Source organism: Cardiocondyla obscurior, linkage group LG02 (genome assembly GCF_019399895.1).
Source record: "Cardiocondyla obscurior isolate alpha-2009 linkage group LG02, Cobs3.1, whole genome shotgun sequence".
NCBI classification, from domain to species: domain Eukaryota; kingdom Metazoa; phylum Arthropoda; class Insecta; order Hymenoptera; family Formicidae; genus Cardiocondyla; species Cardiocondyla obscurior.
In genome coordinates this window covers 8,370,717-8,390,786 of record NC_091865.1, presented here as the reverse complement: position 1 = coordinate 8,390,786, position 20,070 = coordinate 8,370,717, and the positions used below count along the sequence as shown (strand labels likewise).

Here is a 20,070-nt window from a genome sequence, read left to right as displayed (position 1 = left end):
ATTTTAGCACATGAGAATTAATGATTTATAAGCTAACACTCGTATTATTTGGAACAGAAAAAGAGAGTAAGAGAGTCGTGATATAAATAATTTCATTTTAACTTAATTACTTTCCCATCCGAATAAAGATCTTTATTGCAATGTCTATTGGAAAGCGCGCTATTTATTTTTGTTATTTATTTCAGAAAACATAACCGCCCGTGTGTGAAGATATGCAACAGGTGTGAAAATTGTCTCTGAAAGGAAAAAATCTTTTTCTGTTTCTCTACGCAAATAATTCGTGATCTACGTTCCGCGAGATAGAATCTATTTGGCTGCATGGATGTACAATTTCGATGTGCGAGTCCGAAAATCGTTGAGAGAAGTAACGTACCCATAACGTCGCTAAAGGTAACGGGAGGAGAGAAGAGCATCGATCGGCTCGTTAACCGACTGCACCTGCATAGAGTTGCACATATCGTTTGCGCGCGGTTGTGGCGTACGTGTGGGCCGATCTCGCCGGCGACCTCGGGGGCTGTTCGTAGCAACTGTGTGTGGAACCCCATGACTGCAGGGAGCCGCTTATTACCGATGCGGAATCAATTTCAATTTCGCGCGGGTTCACCACCTGCGATGCCGGCCGGTCGCGAAGGCCGCGCGCCTCGCCCTGAGATTACCTGGCAAAACGAACAAGCCTCGCAGCGCTACCTCGCACACGTGCTTCTCTTGCGCGTTTATTCAATCCATACAACGTGTACGACGGCAGACAGGCATGGTTAGACTCGTACTTATAATCGTTGTTCACATTTCGCGTTCTATTACCGAAAATAAAAAGTAATTTGACTCACCGGTACGACAATCTGTAAAATAAAGATATACATTTGAATTACAATCTTGTTGTACGAAATCAATTTCATATAAAATTTTACATTAATATAATTATTAAAATTATTTAAAGATGCTTTTTATAAATAGGAAAAAAAAAGAAAAGGAATAAAATTAATAATAAAACGCAGTATATATTCAATCCATTTAATCGACGTTTTAAATAACCTGGTTTTTCTAATTTTATATAATTATTAAATTTACCCTCTTGACTGCTCCTACGTCGCCAGATGCTTCCTTGGTTCGATGCCTCCTAGGTCCAATGCTTCCTGGGCTCTATGCTTCCTCTCTGCTTTCGTCGTTGCATGAACATATCCTTAGGAATACACGGGCAACTGCAATACATCGCCTGCTCTTCTGCTGTTCGTCAGGAGAATCGTTCGACATTTTTACTGGCCCTCCTAAAAGTAATCGTACACAAATAATACCGTGAAAAAATACCTGCAGAGAAAAAACAGCTAGCATTACAAGATGGATGTTCGTTATACGAATGACTCGCGACTCGTGACGACCGAGCGCCGTACATTTTCAATTTCCAGAGATATCTCCAACCGGTGGAAAAATTCAAGCGCGACGCGAAATACGTACGTTGTCTCCGTCGTGTCGACGCGTTCTTGGCGATCGCGCAAAAAATAATTACCTTGCGGTGTACGCCGCGGTGAAACACAAGCTACGGCTTTCGTTGCCATTTCCTCGAGCAAACATGTCGCGTGAAGTTGCCACGGCAGGTGCTCCAACGTCGCGAGACGCTCGCTCGCGTTAATTCGTTCGAGAAAATTATGGCGCCGAGAATCGGAGGTTGAGCATCATTCTAGAACAATGACGACTTACCACTGCTCGCTCACTCGAAATTATTGTAGTGGTTAGAAAACTCTGTCTATGGCCTTGAGCGCTCGAGTACGTATAGCAGTTATAAACATCGCGGTCAAGGTTGGTCGCGCGAGCCGTGTTTTTCCATCACGCGCATTTTAACATTTCGGGAGTCAGAATCGAAGTCGGATGATCAATCCCGATCGAGCTTTGTTCGCACATCTTCCTCATCCTCTATGTAGGTTACCGATAACGCGTTCGCGAAAAACTCGACCGACTCGGAGAACAGAATAATTAATCGAGGAACAGACTTACTTCACAGGAAATTTAGATGATCTCGGGTGCTCAATGTACGGAGAAGACAAACAGGAGAAGGGTCTTTCGCCCAAATTGTACCGCAATTTAGCAATTATGCGTGAGCCTATCTTCCGCAGATCCTACGTCGTCGCCCGCTGAGGACAGAGTAAAGTGAAGCCTGTTGCGCTGCTGTACGTGCGTAGCTTGGAGTCGTACGACCGATCCTGCACGACCGCCACCGAGAGCGCCCGACGTAGGAACAGAGCTCGGCCACGCTCGGAGGCGCTCGAGATAGATCGGTCGTATGACTCCGAGCTAGGCACGTACAGTAGCGCAACAGGCTTCACTTTACTCTGTCCTCAGCGGGCGACGACGTAGGATCTGCGGAAGATAGGCTCACGCATAATTGCTAAATTGCGGTACAAAGTGGGCGAAAGGTCTTTCTCCTAACCATCCTCTGCGTACATCGAGCACTCGAGGTCATTTTACTTTCCTGTGAAGTGAGTCTGTTCCTCGATTAATTATTCTGTTTTCCGAGTCGGTCAAATTTTACCCCACGAATTTTTCGCGAACGCGTTTTCGGTGAATCTAAGTAGAGGATGAGGAAGATGCGCGAACAAAGCTCGATCGAGATTGATCGTCCGACTTCGATTCTGACTCCTGGAATGTTAAAATGCGCGTGATGGAAAAACACGACTCGCGCGACCAACCTTGACCGCGATGTTTATAACTAGTATACGTACTCGAGCGCTCAAGGCCATAGACAGAGTTTTCTAACGACTACAATAGTTTCGTGCGTGAATATTTTATTATTTGGATATTATTTCGACGTGTAGTTTAGCGCTCGAGCTCTCTGTGTAGTCAATCGACCGCTATATCTTTGCGTAGTCAGTCGTGCTCTTATTTCAGTGTCCATTATTAAATTAGTTTGTTAACAGGTTACAACATAGACTTCACGGTAATCGAGATATTGCTCGGACGACCTAACACGGAGATGTTGCCGAACCTGTCAGGCGGGCCATGGGATTGGTGCAAAAATCATCATTTGATCGTACGAGACACGTAACCGACATTTTTACCATTGCGTAAGCGTTGTCAGCACGAGTGAAATGCGGAAGATGTAAAGTGAGTCGAAATAATTGAGAAGACTACCAGAACGCAGCGTTCACGTATTTCCGAAGTTTTCTATTGCAAATCGCGTAAGGATTCACTCTCCCGCTGTTCTGAGAGACAGCCTAGACAACGGAGTTTGTCGAGAGGAGGCGGCCAGGATTCAACAACGGAGCCTGCAGCTGGGAGAAGGAATATGCGACCTGGAAAACGAAGGCTGAGAGGAGGCGGCGGCCTGGGAGGCATCAGGCAATGGCAGAATAACCAGGTGTAAGTATAGCTTACTTTATGTAAAATATATCACGTTCGGACCTTGCAATCAATTATTTCATTTTTATTTAATTTTTTGTGAAAGAAGAAACAAGGTTTTTATTTTTAGAATATTATTAAAATTATTATTTTATTAAATATTTATTTCTGACTATAATAGAATTTAATGATACATTTTTATGTTGCAGATGTTTATACTACAATTCCACTACTGCACGTAACCAAGTTGTGCTAGCTCTGATTTTAATCTGAAATAATAGATCTATGTAAAAGAATATAACAAATAAGAATAACCTAAACTCATTGCGTAGAGGGAAAATAAGAAAATTGGTTAACGATATTTAACGACATTAAGTTTATAATCGTCGATTTTGTACACTTCTGACAGAAAATGCAAGCAAACAAATACATATTTAATTTTAAATGTTCCTTTCATACTTCTCTTTTACAATTAAATTTTATTTTGGTGTGTACATGCATTTTTTAATCTGAGAAAAGAACATAGTAGCTATGTTCGTAGATTTCGAAATTATAATTAAAGCTCCAATTTAATGATCTTTATCTCTGTGATTCCTTAATGTACCGAAAGATAATTGAACAGTCTAATCTTGATAGTTATAAAGTATCGAGCTAAGGCACGTTTTAAACACAATCCGTATATGCCAAAGAGAAATATGATATTTGTTTGCAGTGCAAGAAGTCACTAAACATTTATTACATTGGCACTTCTTTCGATTCTTTGCCACGTATATGTTAGACTCTTATCTTTTAGTGGTACATTGTATATCTTTCTTTTCGATGCTATTGCATTTAATTAATTACCATCGCGGCACGCTACACCATTTATTATAATCTTTATGCTTCGATATCGGCGCGGTGCCTGGGCGCTGTAACTTGCAACTTATTTGCTCCGAGATTACTCGTGTAAATAAAGTCGTACGGCTACCTTGCAGGTGCAAGGTGTTAAAATCATCTAAGCGTCGAGTAAACCGGAAACGCTGCAACTGCAGTGATTGTTATAGATAGATATTGATCTATTTTATTATTACGGATTCGAATTTATTTTCCGCGATTTTATTTATCCCGCATCTCTCTCGATCGGTGAAGGTACATACATGTACCGCGATAAAGAGATAGTTACACACAGTGAAAATTGTCGTGGCCATGCGTTTATTTATCTCGTTCAATAGAAAGACTTCTCTCCTTTAGATCTTACATGTGAGATTATGTTGTTCAGCTACCAGCGTTCGCAACAGGTACATTAAAGTCGCGTATAATCGTTTAGTGTACTTTTTTTTACATTATGCTCTCTCGTACAATGGTACCCGCATCGATATCTATTAATTATACGATTCTGCGATTCTCAGCTTCTTCTTGCTCTCTTATTCGTTTCGCCAAAGTACAATTACGCGCGTAAACATTTGTGCACGTGTTTACCAATACGATTTTATATTAAGCAGTAAATATGCTCGGCTATGCGAAGGCGTAAAGTACGAGCGTAAGTCGCGCAAGTATAAAAGTCGGCGAACGCGTATACGATTTAAAATATCGCCGATAAAGTTCGCTGTTTCATCGAGAAGCGTCGAGATCGAAATTGCGAGATTAGAGCTATATTGGTAGATACAGCCTTGGTAAAGCGATCAAATCACCCACTTCAGCATCGTTTCGAGTGAAAAGTTAAGAACTGCCGAAAGAGAGTAGCCCTTTACTATCGGAAAGCGTTGATATTCATGGATCTTTGGTGACTTTTATCGCGATGCAATGATGTTGTCAAATGTATTCGCAGCCTATGAACGATAACATAATGTAGTTTTTTAAAAATCTTAAGATTAATTTATCAGATTTTCTCAAGGGATCGTATCATTGCTTAAACAATATATAATGAATTCTTAAATGAAAACAAATCGATAAATAGACAGAATCGTCATTAATCAACTCTATATTTTATATTTGATATACATATTTTTGTTAATTTATCGTACAAACCTTGTTAAGAACTTTGTAAGATTTTTAGCGATAAATGCATTTTCAGAATAATTGTTTTTGAACGCTCGGAGTATGATTATCGCTTTCGGGAAATATAGGATAGAACAATAATAAATCCGGGTTTCACTTTCACGACGAGAGAAAGAGAATTAAAGCGCGCTCGGTGCATCAAAGTACGAACCGTGTAGTATTTGTACGTACTGTTGTTGAAGTGGGTTCGGCTCGCTTTCGTTCCGTTCGGAGGATGAGCGGAGACGGTTGTGGTGGCCAGGGCGGTTATAGAGCCGTAGCAATCGCCGTGGAAAAGGGATACCGAGAGAGAAAGATACTCCGCTCTCTCTGAGTGAGGAGAAGGATGAAAAGATGGCCGGTGTTCTCGCTCTCGAGAGGTTGATTGAGGTTGGTGGGTGGCCCCGCGCTCTCTCTTTCTCGACGCTACCCGGTAATGCCCTCTAATCATGGCCAGCCATTGACCATTACGGTTAAATACGATTTTGAACGATCCCATCCGCGGCAGACTTGGCGGAACCGGGCGCGGTGGTGTCGATATACGCGCTACTTGCTCAACGTACCGTGCGATATGGTGCATCTAACATTATTACGTCATATTTTACCGTTAATTAGCGTATAATGTTTCATAAAGGCTCTGGCTCGATGATACAAATGATCCATGCGCGCGTGCAGATTTAATTGCAACACATAAATGATTACTGCGTAATATTACCTTGTGAAATCGCATGTGTCGCGTTTTCGTACAAAACGCTTGTCGGATAGCGTAAATCGGTGATAATGCAAATAACATTTCTTATGAAAGAGAGATGACTGAGATGTCGGTAGTACAATGACACAGAATCGCGAGTAAAATATTTATTTTCAGTATCTTGATATTCTCGATTTTATGGGCTTTGTTCTAACGAGTGATATTTATCACGGTGATCAATAAATGACAATTCGCGCTAATGTAAATCAACAAAGTCGCCTAATTGCCCGGGCAATTTCTCCCGCGTTTTACGGTCATATAATTTTACGACGAATGCAATCAGGATGGAAAATTTCGATCCACTTGTGGTAGGCGATCGCGCACCGTTAATACTCAACTTCCGATTTATTTTTCTACCTTACGCGTTTGCGTTTCTCCGGACGTGTCCCGCTTCGGAATGTTTTGATCAAAGAAATCTCGCCTGCTTTCCGGTGTATGAGTTGAAGTCGTGCCTTTCCACCTTCCCTTTCAATTTTTTCTTTAATTTCTAAGGCACTTCTATTGCGAGTACCGACGATGGAATGTAAATACGTGGTACCAATAGGTTTTATGATTATTACCACTGCAATTCGATAGGCGAGGGCAGTCTTCTCCGCTGTCGCGCACGTCTCGTTTCTTCTACAGTGAGTTTGTCGCAAAATTTTTGCTACTTTCACCACGAGGAACCACGAGGCCTCGGATTTGATGCGCACGATCGAGTGCCATCGATACTTAGTATTTCCCAATCGATTTGCGCGCTTCCGGCACGAATAATATTGCTCCGACAGGTACTTTTCCTTGACCTCTTTCATATGGAACGTAATAGTTATATGTATAATCGTTACGCGCCTATTGAATAATTTTGCATTTATGTATTGTAAATTAAAGATATATATATTCATTAAATATTAAAATACGTATTTTAATTACGCGTTCAAAATAGCAATCTTCTTTTAAAGATAAAATACTCAAATTTATAAACAAAATTACAATGAGAATTTCTTTTAAAATCAGATGTAGAATAGGTATTTTTATTTATTACTTTTTATGATTTTATTTCCTAATTATAGTCACTTTTTAGATTCACTTTAAAATACTTGGGATTTTATTGCGAGTTAGACATACTGTTAAAAGTAAAAGGCTAAATAAATAGACAGATCGTGACATTTATTTCATGTTCTACAATATCCCGGATATCGCGATACATTAGTTAGCTGGCAAAATTCCGTCGCAAAATTGAGAGCCTGGATCAGCCCGTAAATCGCGCGCGCTAATTAAGCGATATAAAACACCAGTTCACACTATTCGGGACGCACGTGCTTCATAGGTGCCGTTAGGTTTTATCGTATTCCACAATGATATTCGATGTAGATCCCGATACGAGCTTTATCGTCTTAGAAAAGCGACCACCGGGATTATTTATAAGGGATACTCGTGAGATGCAGGTAAAAAAATAACGCGTTTCGCGATCGATTGGGACCGAGCATCGTCCTATTCGGGCCGTAAACATTATCGGTGAATCTATTAGGCCCAGGTAGCAGGTACCGCATACATGACACACGTTTGCCCATGTCCGGGCTGTTCCGCAACGCGGATTATCACGGAAATTGCGAAACTGCTTACTGCGCGACGATCAGCGTCGCCGGTGAGGCGTACCGCGCATTGTGGCGTCTCGGTGCAAAATCGCTCCTCTCGGGCGAATTCTGTGGCCGCGGCGGCGGAAACGAGCCGCGAAGATTACGGCAAAAACTGCTCCCGCAGTCTCTTTTACACGTGCTGCGAGCAGCGCGAGCGGGAACGCACAGAAGCGAGTCGAGTGAGCGAAGAAGGAACGAGTCATCGTTCGACTTTTCCGGAAAAATTCTCGCGCCGCACGTGTTTCCTCTTCCTGCTGTCCGTTACTGATCATTCGTGCTTTTTGCTGTCATTTCTACATTCCTTGATTGTGATCGTACTGAAGCACTTATCACTTACGCTATCAAAGATCTTACCGTAAAGACAATAGTTGATTTTTTTTTTTTTTTTAATTAAATAAATAGATATTTTATTAATTTTTTTTGTCGATATTTAATATTTTACGCCTATGTTTCCGCGAGCGTGAAGGTGGGCAGAAATTCATACTTATTACGATAGGAAATATTCTCTAAATTGTTAAATATTCGATTCATGGTAATCGTAGTGTTGGAATTCCACGTGGAATTCGTTTTAATTACATAAATCGCTTCCTCTTCCGCGTACTTCTATGCGTGCTGTAATTTCTGCTTTCATATGACTCTTCCCCCGAGTACTCTCACTATACGCGGATCACTCTTGTTTCTCTTATTCCTTTTTCTGCCTCGCACTCTCGCCAAAATAAAATTTTAAGTACGGGTCTTGCGCACCGTAGCTGAAGTTACCTACCGCATGAAACGCGTTCGCCCGCTCGACGATTTTACGGTGCACGGTCCGTGGTTTGGAGCACATCTCAGGTCGGAGCACAGTTTAAGTGCCAATTAAAGTACATTTAAAGAGAAAAGACTTCATTATTTGACCGGAGATTGCGTGTCCTATTTATTCTTAAACGAACATTTTGTTTGATTTATTAATCAGGCGCTACGTATTTCGTTAAAATTTTCTTTGGCGTTACGCGCGTCGCAATAAGCTCGCAAAAAGCGTGAACTGCTCGTGTCGAATTTATCACTCTGATACTTAAAAAATTTTATGATAGATAATTGCTTCGCTCGTCACCTTCGGTAATTTAAGAGAAAACGAGTAATTCCACGGACTAAGTTCTAAGCACGTGTTGCCGCGGATGACTCGCGAATTGATACTCAAGTTCTACCTACCGGTGCCGCGTGTACGTGCATGTGTGCGTACCGGCATCAGGCGTAACCTGCACGCATGTGCGTATGCGAGCATGTAAATCGTTGCTCTATGCGAGTGGCTACCGCGGTGCAACACATTCAGGAGTACGGCGCGATTCTCTCTCGGCCCCGTCGTGTCGTGCAACACGTCCTTGTAAGGCCACTTGCCCACCGGGTACGCGTACGCGTAGTATATCGTCTCGCCTTGCTAACGTGGACGTAGGAAACGTAGCATGTGCGTGTACGCATCAGCACGTGGTGGTGACCACTGAGTACTGACGCAATGGCGTTCGCTCGTAAATCGATTCTGAAGGAACAGACGGACATGGAAGAGGTCGTGCGTGCGGGAGCAAGAAATTGCCGCGCGAGAGAGCTTTGCCTTAAGGAAAAAAAAAAACCCCTATTCCGCCGATTCCGACCGATTCGTAACAACCAGTATTGTCGTAATAGGTGGTGTTATCGTTACTCGAGCGTTCGCGACGATTCGACCAATACCCGGGGACAATCTATTAAATATTAGTGCGTACCGTACTGGTAACAAAATCTTGTATTTGTATTGCACGTTGTATACCAGCTAAGTGTAAATTTATCGATATTATTTTATTCCAACATGATTAGATAGATTGATTGAGAAAAAACAATTATTTTCTTAAAAGCGCATTAAATTCTTCAAAGAATTTGCGGGTAAATTGAGAAATTTCGTGGGTCTAGTTTAGAAGCAAAAGAAAATAGCAGTAGACAAGATTAATTTATAACGTCACGATACCGGAAGTTTTAGCATAGGGCTTGTTTGTCAAGTGCGTCGCTTGCAACGCTCAAGAGTTGCTGCGAGCTTAATTGCATAATTTTGTATCGCGGCACCTCGTATATTGATTACCGCGTCTAGCGCGTGGATGACCGGCGAAGACAAATCACGCTTTAAGATTCTCATCGCCGCGCGCCGCGCAATTTCCTATGCTAATTTTCTCGCAGTTGTTCCGCGAGGGACGTCTGTTCAACAGCCGTGATTTCTCCAAGTCGTCGCGTCGCGTCCAGCTAAAAGAGAAGGAGAGAGAGATAGTTCAGAGATCGATCGAAAGTTCGCCGATTATAATGAGATAATTTAACGAGCAGCTCGAATCAGTCTCTCGGACACGCGTCACGCAACGAACGGAAACGACAAACGGAAGCGAATTCGATTTGGCCCGAAATGAACACTGCAGTTGCTCTTCGTAACTGATCTGTAAATTATTCAAATATTTCGCCAAATTTTCTTTGAATCTTATATTATTTGATTTAAAAAATCTATAATTAAACGTTAATTTAATTCATCAAGTATCGAGCATTTAAATATCGGGAAATGAAGGAACAGATATTTAAGCGGATGTTTTGATGATATCGAAACTTTGGTTGAAATTATAATAGCAAATACGCGTGCGTGGGATGAAAGCCCTTCGCTCACTTCGTTGTGCACCGAGAGCCGATCTCTCCCATGTCCAGTGGTATCTTCGGCCGCGGGCGAAACCAAAGAGATTGTCGAAAGTGAAAGGAGACGAAGAAATCAAGATGGATCGTGCGTTCGTTATAACGCAGGTTTTCTCGCTGCGTGCGGCACGCACCTTCCACCTTCTTCCATATGTTCCAAGGACTCGCGGTGAGCGCGCGGCGATCGATAGCACCGACCGATAGCATGCGTTTCGCTTCAGAATTGACGAATAAGACGAAAAGGCAAATGGCCACAAAACGTGTCTTAAAATTTTTAATAATCATATCTCTTCGTCAATTAATGAAAATATAGTATGCAGTTTTAATATTGTTATTTAGCTTGCAATTTTGTTTTCACATACCATAAGAAATTACATAATTACACAAAAAAATATAACTCTACCTTGATGTGGCAATGCGTTTCGTTGCCACATTGTTCTCATAAACAGCAAAGGTAATTCCGAGTCTTTGAAGTCGTAGGAACCAATACTTATGCTCATGCCCCGATATTCGAAGTTGCCTTGGGACGAATTCCGTTATGTTTTCGTCCATAAAGTCTAACCGCTGTCCGTTACGTTTCAGCGAAAGAAGCCTTAACGGCGCTCGTTACAACAATTTCGGCGCATCGCCGCCCTTTCGAACAGTAAAGAGGACCCCCCGAGATCCAGCAAAACGCAGATCTTTTCAGATTCTCTCTTTCTCTCTCTCTCTCCTTCTCTCTTTTAGACATTACTAATATCGTAAATTATATAACAATTATTAAAATATAATGTAAAATTTCTTTTTGTACGACGGACCAACGGCGATATTTTTAACATGATAGTATCGAAATGCTCGAATAAATTATAAATATTGAAATTAAATACTCGAACGCTAAATTGCCAATCAAATATTCGTATAGACGAACATCCAACATTTACACATTTAAGAAATCTTAACTGTCCAAATATTTTTCAAATTCTCAAGTGCATGGTGACACTGAGAGAGCACACAAACCCTCAAATACCGCAGTAATGGCTTCGTTGAAACGTACAAAACGAGAAAGCACTATTGGGGAAGCAATTTTATCGCGCATATTCGGTCGAGATTCGTACCTTCGAGTACCATCGGGTTCCATTCAACTCAGCGGGATTCGGCATGATAGATTCACTCTTTGGCAAACGAGAGCGAGAGACCGAAGTGCTCCAGATTGCCGGCCGAAAGAGACATGCACATGCGAGTGCACGTCACGTAATCACAGAATTCTCCGGGGGCGAGAAGAAAGAGAGAAGGTCTTCTTTCACCGCTCTCTGGGTAATTTCGTGCGCGCATACGAGGGGGATAACAGCGTGAGGGATCGGTCAGAAGAAAAAGAGATGGACAGGGGGGAGGAGGGGGATCGGTGGGAGGAGAGAGCGGCGAGCGAGCGGTACCACGAATTTAACGATTCCGTCGACTTTACGACGGCGATCGCACCGCCCTTATTATAACGCGGCTCAGGCCGGTTTCGGATCGCCCTTGGGAGACACTCGCGCATCTCTTCTCGCGTCTTCCACAAGAGGCACCCGCGCTATTACGTCATTAAGGCGTCCAATAAACTTCTTTTACTACTTCCTCGACCGCCGCTTCTCGCCGCGCGCGGTCGTTCAGCTCGTCCGCGTTGCGTCGTCGCGATTCCGTCCGTGACATCGCGCGGGTCTTTCACCTTTTGTGAGTCGTCGCCCTTTCCCAAAGTACGAAACACACATTAGAAAGTCCTACCTTGCCAAGATTTTCTTGTATCAGGAAAAAGAAATTAGTTAGTTTAAAGCACAGAAATACTTACGTAGATATTATGCTTGGAAACATATAAAAATTAAATGCGGAAACAAATTTTTATTTTTATTTTATTTTAACATTGTTTGAGTTATAATAACAGTAATGTAAAAGGAAAATTAATTTTATATAGGAAATTATTATTATTTAATTTATTATTTGATTTGAATTGATGAAGTGAGATTTATGATAGAATGAGTTTTGATAAAATCCGTGCTGTTGTTTTGACATATTAATATTATTTTAATTGAACCTAATTATCTGTACGCATATATGTTTTATATTTTCTATAGAAATAGCATTTATTTAAAGTTTAAAATTAAATTAGTAGGCATTAAAATATGAAGAATTTAAAATATGTATATCGTGACATCTCGTTGATTATTATTTCTGCCAGAGTTGAAAATAAGTACCATATTTCGAAATACAAAGTATTTTGTTTTCGATTATCTCGGGCTAATGAAGCCTCGCTTCGAGTGGCATTAAACGATGATATATGACTTTATACGTATGTAAAGACTCAGTTATCCTAGGAACTGCAATTTAATTTAAATTCCGTCACAAGGCGAACATTCGGGATTTAAAAATGAACGGTGGATTCGATATTTATGACGATTCAATAGCGCGAGAACATTTTTTTTTCGTGAACACGAGATTTAATTTTCGACTACGTCGGTTTGATATTACGTTTTTTTTTTTTTCTTTTTTTAATTCATGAATATGAATATCGTTATGCGAACATCGACAATTTCAACTGTTTCTCACAATTTTATCGAAATAGGTTGTAGTCGCGTGTTTATTTTAGCGAATTTGCTTTCTTCGTTCGGAGGTCATGACAGAATGACGTCGCGCCGACACAAAGTGCGAGTGAGTAAGCACGCACCGCTATTTATAATGCGATAAGAAAAACGATGGAGTCATTTCCCGATTAAATCTTTTTTTTTTTATTATTTCTCTACGTCGTCCAACATCCGAAGTTCTGGCCGGTTGTCAGGAAAAGTATTGTCGCCTGACATTTCTCCGGCGCGATGAGCTTTCGGTGCAGCGTCCCGGTCCAGACTTTCGCGATACAAGTCCTCTCGGTGTGTGCTATTGACCCTTTTTCACTACAGGTGAGCTGGGAGGAGTCTCGGACAGGTAGATACACCTAACCCGCGTACCGTAAGATATCAGGCTAACATCTAACGGGTGTTTTCGCGTAAAAAACGCTTTTTTTTCTCCGAGACACCCTGATTTGAATTTTGTCCCAGTCGATTTACAAAAATTGTTTGATCTTTTTACATATAGAAAAATATACGTTACATCATTATGGCATGCAACATTAAATATACCTAATTTTGTCAATAAATTAATTTTTATTTATATTTAAATTGAACAATTAGAAAGAAAAATGTATTTTTTTGCCTAAGAAATTATATTCCGGAGATTATAAAAGCATAAATGGCATTAATAATTACTTACTGAGTACGAACAATTAGAGACATGGCTATCGGACGGTGTCATCTTTAAAAGTTATTCACCCAGTATGTGGCGCGGCGCGATGCTGTGTAGATACGCGACGAGAGTGAATATAAGGTGCATAAACCATCATACATGCCCTTGCATGGCATTCGTGCGTTACGACACGCGCGTGCACACACGCGGAGTAAACTGAGCGACGTGTGTGTGCAGACCTGGTTACATCGCTATCGTTGTGGCCATTAAGTACATTGTGCTGGAAGGTGTTTTCTATAATGGATTCCTGTTGTTTATTAAAACGGGAGGCCCTTTACAAAGTGCTGCCGTTTGCTCCTTAACGACGTGCGTCTACCTTGAATTATGCCGGTTTATCCTCTCTCACGATATTGCTTACCAATAGAATGCGCGCAAGTAAAAAAATTCAAAAGCCGAATGATTTATGCACCTTTTATAGTATGTACTAAGCGATAGAAAGAGACTCTCGTGGATGAAAACACAATTTATAATTTAGAAAATATAAGAAAATTATTAAACACAAAAGTCAGTCTTTTAGGATTCTATTTGGATCACTCTCCGCATCTGTTTATTTTATATTTTATTATCTTATAATTTAATTAATATTATGATATTAAAATGAACTGTGCAATAACTTTACTTTGTTGTTACGCATGAAATCGGAATATTTAGATTGGTTGGTTTCATTAATCATTTGACTACGCAATAGGCAATAAAAACGATTTAGAGAGAAAAAAAATGAATTGGCTCGATGTCGATTGTTACTTTCTTACGAAATCATACGAGCAGGAAGCACGCTCAAGTGTGCCGGGATATTTTTACCACGCGACAAGACAAGACCCCTAGGGCCGCGCGCGTGCGACGCGGCGCAATCACCCGTTACTGCAAAAATGAGAGTATTTATCTCAATAAATTGCGATTTACAAGTACAGAAAATTACGTCAATTTAGTTACAAGATAATCAGCGAGACAGAGAAAGAGAGAAAGAAACATTTTCTTCTTTTCTTCTCTTTTTGTTAAGCGTGCGATATTGGTATTCCGCGCCGTCTGTATTATAGTCGTCATAGTGCGTCGTGTTACGGCATCGACGCACGTGCGTGACACGACGCCCCGAGAAAGGCTCGTGCGTATTGCGAAATATCGAATTTAACGAAGCTGGGGAGAGATAGAACAGGTGTACGCGCGCGATATTGGAAACTCGGCGCGCATATTTCAACTCTTTTTTTTTTTTTTTTTTCTTTTGCCGGCCTTCTGCCTCGCGGCTGTATGATAATCAGAAACGGTAAGAATGGAGTGGCGCGGATTATAGAGTTAACTGAATCAATGTACCTTGTCGTTCTTTAGTTTTTCTTAAAAATTGTAAATTACTTTAGAATATAATACCATAGAATTTCCGGGGAGAGATTTCTTGTGAAAAATTTGGAAGAATTTGAAATCGATAATCGTACGAAAAACAAAGTTGCAGAAAACTTATAGCTGTAAATTATCTATTACTTCTAATAATGTTTAGAAATTCTGACGTTTTAAGCTTTATTTTAAGCAGAATATATCACGAATATTGAATCGAGGAAAGTTTGAAGATTATGACGTTACGATATAAATTGGCTAGTATTGTGCAAAAGCCGTGCCGTTTCCGAGACAATTTCATGCTTCTAGTTGAGCTACTTACTAACTGGAACTTTAAAGACCCGTTAGAAAACGAAGGATTAAAGTGCCCGAGGAAATCGAAACGCTTTGACGATAATAATCGCGGTTCACAAATATTGTGATTATTCCACCACTGTAGCCCGGCTGCTTCGTTCGAACGCGATCGTTTCATCTTGTTGTATAATCTGACGATATACAATCGGTTATTTCTCGTTGTGCAATCTCGTGCATTATATTTACGTTCCACTGAATTATTGATATTATTGATAGCGGCATAAAAATTTTTTGAACAATAATTTAGAAATATCTTTTATTTACCCTAATTTTATTACGCAAATAATTATCGGTTTGTTGACGTTCGTCATTTGATTCAATTACCGAGATCTAGCTCCAAGTTGCTGCATTGCGGCACAATAGCGAAGTTCGAAAGCGACAGCGTGACCGAGAAAGTAGCTCGCTCGAAGGCAGAGCTCTCTGAGCCTGATTGATAATCGCGCTCTGCAAATATCGCGATTATCCAGTGTAATCTGAACGCGAGCGCAAGTCCATGGTATATAGTACATACGATCGTTGCTCTAGCGAGAATAAATAGAGCAAATATAACTCTCGCAACCGTTCGTGATCTTCGCGGGCACGTGATAGCTTATGTTGCGGGCAGAATTCCGGCTCGCGAGTCAAGTTCGCGCGATTGAATTTTACTTACTTCCGGCACGGCACGAATATGCCTAATCGAATATTCAATGGCACGCTAATTTGATCAGTCAATCCGGCATCACGCTTGGGTGCGGATCATCCCTTTTTCCGCGAGCGTTTCTTGCCGCGCAAGCACTTTGCTAATAGCCATCACAAGTCTCTGAATCCCGAGTGTGCATCTTCGGTAGGAGGAATCTGATCCATTCACTGATTTTTTTTTTTTTCTTTTTTTTGTGCCGCATTCTCGTTCTCGCATACGTTCGATCCAATCAGCTAACCGAGGGCTAGCTTCTCGTCCCGGTTATATCGACTTCTTGACGTTGCCGTCGACATTGCTTCTTTTCTCTTTCCTCCTACTCGTCCGCCTCATCATCGCTACTATTCACAGGTCTTAAGATCAATATTTGTTTAACTTGCCTGCTTCCGTTTGACAATCGTTTGTATCAACAATTCTTCGCGCGATAAAACGGCTAAATCCAAGCGCTCATGGGTGTGCGTGCCTGTGTGTTTGCGTATCGGGAATCGAAAGAACGAAAGAAAGGGAACATTCCGAGAGAGAGAGAGAGAGAAAGAGAAAGAGTTCGGCCAATTTGCTGAGTTCGATTTGAAGCGAAGGAGACTGGGAAGTGAAAGCAAAACTTCGGTTTCTTCTATTTCAAGATTTTCACAGCGTATGTTATTACAAATGCGCATGTAAAATGTAAAGTGCGTATAAGTTGTATGGTCCGATTTATGCGATTCGCATTACATTTCTTAACATAAATTTAAGTTTTCTTTTTTTGTTTTTTTGGCCAAAAAATTTTTGAATTTTTTATGCCTCTGTTATTTGGTTGAAAAATATTCTTTTACATAGAAACTATTATTAATCAATTATTTACATGTATATTATAAGAAGGAACCTATTTGCGGATCGATTTTATATTTATTCTCATTGTAATGCGTTACGATGGTACACCTATCGTTTATTACCGCAACTTAAATAGACAATTAAGAGGACAAACAAATAAGTTTGCGCGAAAGTTACTGCGTCGCTGTTAACCTGTAATCACGCAGGTTCGTTTGTCGACGCTGACTGCGTCGTAAAGTCGGGCAGAATCTGCCATGCTCGTTTCCGTCGTCCGCGAGTATCCCTTTGAGATTAATGGCCGTCGTAAATATACCGCGTTTCCTCGTATCGGTCGGATCCTGTGCCGCAAACGGTGCGCATTTCTGCCGCACCGAATGCGTATGCAAACCGACATTGCTGCATCGCGGCGAAGTCACGTTTACGCGCGACACCGGTGCACCTGTGTAAACGTTAACCGGCCACCGGAGTTATTACGGCAGCGTTAACTCGTTCATTCGCGAGAGACGTTACCTGCGTTACGCAAAATTAATCCCGCGACGCGCAGCAGGTAGTTTGCGACGTACCCGTCGTACATCCCATAAAATAATAATACGTTGTAACGAGGCGTCACTCTCGTTATTACATAAAATGGATATTCAAATCGTCGAGTTTAGTTGACAACTCCTTGCAAATTACGACACCATTGATTACTCGCTGGAATGGATGTTCCACGCGATTATAAATGTCCAGAAAATATTTAAATTGAAATTTTTGACAAATATATAAGGGTGGGTAAAATTAAAAAAAAAATATATATATCTGCGTTGTACTTGATATTTATTAAAACAATTACATATATTTTTTTTTGTTTCTGTTTAAAAAAAAAAATTTGTTTTTATTTTATTTTAATGAAAGAAAGGCATTTTAATCATATTGCGGAAATTAGCTTCTAAAAATAAAAATAAGACTGAATCGATTTAAGTTTCTATTTCCGCAATTTGAAGGAATCTTTTGAAAAGAGTTACAAGAGTCAATGAACTTATTAGTGATATTGTATAATATAGCAGAAGAAAGAGTGAAAGGATCGACCGGCGCCGTCGTAAAAGGTTCGCGCGTGATAATTAGCGCAAGCTGGTGGATAATAGACCTCCGCGGAAGAAAGACACGAGCAAACGGCGCGCGGTAGTCAGGCATTAATTAGGCGGGCAAAAAAATAATAGAGTATGTTTATGCCGAGTATGCAAAGTCATAATTCATTGACTGCGCGTGGTCGGGTATCTCGTGAAAAAGCACAGACTCCCTGTAATTGTAATTGATTTCGTGCGACCGCTTCGTTCTTTATTGCGGAAGATAAATTAATCCGGACCACTGCCGTATTGTCGCGCTATCTCCTTACTTACGGTGTGCACCTTGCCGGCGCACCACGGGCACCGCGAGCTTATCCGCTTATTTATAACGAAACTCAGGGCCAGCGCCTCGAGAAACGATGATGCGATTCACGCGATCGATGCAATTGAGAAAATTCTACTGTATGGTACGAGGGAGCACGTGCCAAATTAATGCACGCTTGCCGTTTTTGCACTTGTCATCGACAATGAATATATATATATAATAATAATAAATAAAGCAATAACGAGGGACATTGCAAAAACAAATCGCTGTAATAAACCGTACGTCGTCTAACTTTAAAGCGATTCGGAAAGAAGATGCGACACGTGTACGCGATAGAAGAAGTAACGTTAACAGAATGTAGATCCTGCTTATAATCTCAGAATGTTTAATATCGCAGTCATAAATAATCGCTCTCGCAGTGACCGCTATTCGAAACCGTTTGAGCTCGTATTTCGATGGTGGGTTGAGAGGAACGGATCAGCGGGGCAGGTATCGAGAGTAAAACGCGTCCGTTCGAAAATATCGTGGACGCGTAACGGCAAGAAGATAGCGCCGCACCACCGTTTGCAATTAAAAAGCGATTTAAATGCTAATGGTCGTGTGTAATTAATGCGCGTCACACGCGAGCTCTACGCACTGACGCACTGCGCCGCCCTCCCCCCTTCTCCCCGTATGTCAATTATTATTTCACCGAGAGATCCGGGGTGGAAACCTGCAGGGCGGATCCGAGGGAGGCAGACGTATCGATTTTACGAGACACACGTCCAAGCTGTCGATGGATTTATAATGGATTACTTGGCGGAGAAGAGTATCCATTTTGTGCACCGTGAAGATCGTTAATACTACTCGGCGCGGCCCGACAGCTCAGAATATCATTTTCACTTTACCGGAGAGCCTCGTGAAAGGTGTGCCAGTAGGAGGTACGCGTTAACATTGTATTAAAGTTACTTCAACACTTTGAACTCGGCGGACTTTTGCAATAACGACGCGTCAACTCTTTTCACTGTCAAATTCTAAAATCGTAATCACTCCTTTATTTCGTCTTGTCGTGAATATTTAGTTGTCCAATAAAGAAGTAACAGTGGACTTCGGTATCGAGCAACGAAATAAATACAACGAATTAAGCGGGAATAAGCATCGGCGCGGTAAAAAAAAGAGCTGTATAAAAATTAGCGCTTGAGTATTTCTATAATTTGTCACCGTGCATTTATCCTTATTAACAGAAACCGAGAGATCGTGAATATTTTCTTACGTAGAGCGACAAATTCTCGCTTACTTATCGCGCGGAATAATTTATCTACGGCCTACCAAGTAATTGGATTCCTTTGAAAAGTCCGATATTCGTCTTCGTGTGTGTAATTAGGATGCGCTGTCGGGTCTCTCCGGCCGGTCCGGTACGATCGTAAATAGATTTTTAATCGAGCAATTTATCTTTCCGAAATGTCGCGGTGCACTCTCTCGGCGTGGCGCGCGACCGAATCCCGAGGGAAAGTATCGGAAAATTGACTTCAGGGAAGCCCATTAGCCCACTGCCGCCACGAAAACAGGTCGACGATTTCTCGGCTAAGTGGCCCCGCACGATCCATACACGAGTTATCGCGCGATATCGTTCCCGCGACACGCCCTACGTAGCACCCGTTCGTGTAAGAAACGTAATAACAGTTATCGCCCTCTGTCAATCGTCCATGAAATAGGAACTCATTAATTCAATAATACGACCACGAAAAGATAGCGTGTTCGAAAAAGAGCCCGGTTCCTCAAAAACAAGCCGCCAAACGCGACTTCCGCTCCCTTGTCTGATAAGACACAACACAGTACAGTTACGTTGAATTAAGCGACGCGCGCGGCTTTGTACGCCGAGG

General features: G+C 41.4%; 1 long non-coding RNA gene across 1 annotated transcript; it reads left to right on the top strand.

Moving 5' to 3' along the window:
* The first annotated feature begins 2,355 nt into the window (after window positions 1-2,355).
* LOC139113092 (uncharacterized) lies at window positions 2,356-4,053 on the top strand. Its single transcript, XR_011547607.1, has 3 exons — window positions 2,356-2,471; window positions 2,910-3,351; window positions 3,540-4,053. It is a non-coding gene; the product is annotated as an uncharacterized lncRNA (long non-coding RNA).
* The last annotated feature ends 16,017 nt before the right edge of the window (window positions 4,054-20,070 follow it).